Genomic DNA, 5000 nt, shown 5'->3' with positions numbered 1-5000 from the left:
AAGATAACAAATGAAAAATTAGGTCCCTCGGGGGACACGCGCTTACGGGTAAAGAATGTTACACCATTAACATTGTCTGTGTGATTGTTGACATGTTTTTGTAAGCCGGGGCGTTGACAATGAAGGGTGACCCGAAATCAGCGACCTCCGGTCCGTGGACCCCCCAACGGACTGGGTCAACGGACTGCCTTATGGACCGGTCCACAGACTACCCCTACGGACCCCCTCTACGGACCACCCCAAAACAACACAGAAATAGAATAAATAAAGTAAAATAAATAACAACTATTGTTCTTGCCACTCGAACATAAAATTCATATCTTCTCGCCACCGTGTAATATCCTCTATATATGTGGCAATACATATCTGAACCAATTCTTCAAATTAAATAACAAACATTGTGACTACAGCTAGGGAACTGTTTTTACCTACAACTGTATTATTTTCAGTTAATTGCAGTTACCTCTTAAAACGATACGTTGACTTTCTTTTCAAGATTTAGCTGATTCAGTAAGACGATCCATTTCAGTTTGGACCTTTTCGTGTCTGTCTGGCTTCGTTGTGTTACTTGTACGGTCCTTGAAGATGTGATTTTTTCCATGGTCCATTCCTTTTTACCGGCATGTTGAACAAAGGAAATGAGGAAGTTGTACTTAAGCCCTAACCAAGAGAGTATGAAGGTAAGAGAGGTAATCCCTCATATTGGCCCTACTCCCATCGTAATCCCTCTCAAGTTATTTTTAGATCTCCTGCGAGATCCCGTATTCCCACGAGGGTTAACTGATAGCCAATCATATATTCCCATTTTTACCAATGTTGGCAGCTGAGCGAATTCCCACGCAACGATTCGCGTCGTTAGCGAAAATAGGGACATATGATTGGCTATCAGTTAACCCTCTAGGGAATCCCGGATCTCGCAGGAGATCTAAAAATAACTTGAGAGGGATTACGATAGGAATAGGGCCAATATGAGGAATTACCTCTCTTACCTTCATACTCTCTTGCCCTAACTTTGTAGATAAATTTTCTTGCCGTTGTCACAAGTTTTAATTAACCTTGTTGAATTTAATTCAACTTTTTATAAAAATTCAATTTCTCATCTTTGATTTGTTTAGTATTTTGCCTCATTTTCACTCTGTCTTTATGGTATGTTTCCTTCCTCGTGGTTTTATTCCCTTTTCAACATCATTACTTTGGAAACAAAGGTTTTTATATTTTGAGCTCATTTTTAAAATCGTAAACTTCTTTGTTAGAAAAATGTCGATTTGGTCGATACTTAACAGGACTCAAGTGTATTAAGGCTTGACCAACCTAATTATTATTCGTATTTTTATTTGAAGGGAGAACATTTGTCAAGCGCCTATGAGACTTGGAACAGTTAGTCATCGGTATTGTTACAACATTTCAAAAATGTTTCGTATCACATTCTCCTCACTTGACCCAAAATCGACTTAAAACGGTTACATTTTTTACTCAAAAATTTGGAACATTCAGCTGCATTATATCAATCTTGTTTCTTAATTATTTGATGAGCCCTTCTAAAGGCTTTGTCATGCCACCTTTTAATTATGTCCACATGTTAAGAGCCATGAACAACTGAGAAAAGTAGGTCATGTGACATGATAAACATCCAAATATCTTAAAAGACAAATACAGAGTACCACATTAAAGGCGGCATTCGGTAGGCACAGTTGTACTTAACGTGCTAATGCCAAATGGTTTCAAAATTTTTAAGTAAAGACCGTATTCATAAATGGCGGCTAAGTGATTATTCTTTTGTCTTTATTGCTAATCATCCTAACTAGCCTAGTAAAGACGAGCAAATATCTTGAAAATGAAAGTTTGGTTACCAAAACCGATGGCTGACAAGAAGGCGAGAGGCCTGAATAAACTAGAGCCATTAGTTTTATACCAATAATTATCTCATTAACATTTCCTGAAACTTAATTGCATAATCGATACATAAGAGGCAATAGTAAAAAGAAGAGGAACGAAACATTATCACATCAAGTGATAACAAGTGCACTTGTCAAGGAAATTTTGTCATATTTCTTTCATCATACACTTCCAAGGAAAACTTGTCAAGGAGAACTATGCTACGCCGTATGTGACACTGAAAAAATATCAAGTCCGCTAATAAATAAAACAAGTCACACAATATACAATCAAGTTGCCAACAATTAGCATAAATTTGTTTGTTGACCAAAATCACATTCCTAGAAATTTACAATTCATATATTCAAGGACCGCACTTCGAATGTCAAGTTCTATGTTTTGCAAGTCTATAATTCAAGAAGAGAGAGGACAGCTTTTGATCAATCCTATTTTCGAGGGGAGACTGAACACCTGTGGCAAAATGATTAAATGCGAGTAAATCTGGGCGAGACAATGGCCGCTGAAAGTATCGAGAATTTTGGTCTACAGGCGAATCATTCAATCAGCCCCAAGGGCAGGAATATTCGTTCCTCTCATGTCGCTATAACTTTTCCCAGTTCCCCGGAAGTTGTGAAGAGGAACTCGCTCAGAGACCCCAATTGCGAATGATCAGCAAAATGAAGCACATCTACAGCAAGCAGTTTGAGGAGCCAATATAATCCACAAGAAAACTTTGGCTACACAAACTACAACAGGAGAGTTTAAGAAAGCAAGAAGGCTATGGCGACGAAAACTATTAGCTTGAGCTATCCTAAGTGTTTCACGATGTTTCCATCTTGTTTATGTTGTACAGGATAGGAAAAGTATTCTATAACCAGATTCATGCGTACGGATTTGAGGAAAAGAGAAAGAACAAAAGATTCAAGACAAGACAAGACAAGACAAGATGATTTATTTAACTCAGCTCAGTTTCACAGAATATAAAAAAATTATAGGTTAAATTTATATAGGCAACAAAAGAAAGTATAGCTAAGGGGTAATAACAAAATAGAGAGCGAGTTGGGATCATCCAAATAGCAAAGGCTAATCTACTAGTAGTGGATGACCCTTACAATAAAATACAATTACAGACAGATATTAAAAAATATATATATTTTGTAAAGCGGTATTTCTTCATGCGCTAAGGTAGATAATTAATTAGAATAACAATTAAGGATAGAGTTCATAGGGGTTTTAAGAAATATTCTAAGAGGATTTGAATTAGCTATACTTGTAGGCAATTATTCTGATTGCTCTTTTTTGGAAAATAAATTATTGTGTTAGAAATGAGGGTAAGGTTAAACCCCAGACATGGACACCATAATTATATACGTATATAACAAAGCTCATTAATATGACTTTTCCATGTTAAGTTGGAGTCAAATGTTACGCCTTGGTACTTGAGAGTCAGCTTGTTTAATAACTTCATCATCAATTTTAATCCTTAATGACTGATTAGGTTTGAGTTTACTGGAGTTGAAGGAAAATCTTTCGGGGGAAAGAAAAGACTCCTCAACACTCTGGTTTTCTCTTATCTTTATTGGTCTTCTCGGGTCGATCTTCGACTAGTCCTTGCTCAACTCTCTATTTAGGCTTACAGCTCTTTTTATATGTTCCTCATCTGACTGAGCAATCAGGTGCCAATCACACGTCAAAATGACGCGCGCAAGACGCACTACGCCTGCGCGTCAGCACATTAACATACTTTTTCCACTACAAAGAGAGTTGTTTGTCTTGACGAGACCTTACAGGTTTGTCAACATCAGACTAGCACGAACGGAGTACGACAAGTTACAAAAATTACAAGAAACTAGTTACAATATCTAGAATTAAGTTAAACAGCAAATTTATGGAGAAAATGGCGATTTACGATTATTACATAACAGAGTTAAACAATAGACAAAAGAAAGAAAGGACGAGCGTAAGCGCCGCCTTTTCCATAAATTTATCTGGAATACGTGTTCCAGGCAGAACAGGACAATTACTGCAACACAGGTGTCATCTTTAATTACTTAGGAATATTAGCATATAGATTAAAAACACTTCTTGAAAACCCAAAAGAGACCGCTGTTGTCATGAATGCGATCTGGAACCGCAAGAACAGGACAAAAAGGCCCAGAGGTGAACTGAGAATAAGTTGCTTCCAAAGATACAGTAAAAGACTTTGTCAGAGCAAAACACAACTGAGTAAAAGAAAAACAACCATAGGGATACCAAAAACTAATTAGAACATTCCTAATGGAAAACTCAGTTGGCCTAGTGTACCGAACACCTTTCTCGACACCTGTTCCAAACCACATTCATGACTTTAGGAGAAGGCAAACTCTGATCGCAACTACACTAAAGAGCAAACAGCCTTAAGAGCTAATTTCTCACAAGATTCGATTTACCAATATTGCTTGGAAACTACCAGGAAAAGTGAGACTAATAACCTTTTCTCAATATCCCTTAATCTAACATGAAAAACACTAACCCATTCCAAAAAAAACTTACGCAACGTACCGCAACTTATAAGGCAAAGCAACCAGCTTAAATGATTTTATCTACGATCTTAGTTATCCAGCGAAGCGAAGCAATCCAATGAAGTTATTGTAGCTAGCCACAATTTTATCGTTTAACACTGGAATGAAATAGAATAAAATTAGTTTTAGAAATACTAAGTGCTAATCGATTACATTTCATCCATTCGGCAACAGATTTTAGTTCACGATTTAGGGTTGCTTCAAGGTGACTAAGGTTTTTGCTAGAAAAATAAATGTTAGTATCATCAGCAAATAGGTGAAATGTTAGTAAGCAAGAAGTATTAGGCAAATCATTTACATATAATAAGAATAAAAGGGGTCCTAGAATAGATCCTTGTGGAACACGGCAAGTCACAGGGTAAGGAAGGTGAGTTATGGCCGTTAACATTTACATTCACCGTTGTTTTGTCCACGTTGTCGTCAAAACCCGAAAATTGGTCATTTTAAATTGTTAGGGAGTTTTAGCAAAGACGACGGCTGCGGCAACGAAAACGTTAGTCCAAAATATAACTGAGCGCTATCGCAAGTATTTCGCGATTATTCCGTCTTGTTCACCTTGTACAA

This window comes from Montipora foliosa, chromosome 11, assembly GCF_036669935.1.
Source record: "Montipora foliosa isolate CH-2021 chromosome 11, ASM3666993v2, whole genome shotgun sequence".
NCBI lineage: Eukaryota > Metazoa > Cnidaria > Anthozoa > Scleractinia > Acroporidae > Montipora > Montipora foliosa.
The sequence above is the reverse complement of the archived record's forward strand: the minus strand, read 5'-3'. Positions refer to the sequence as shown.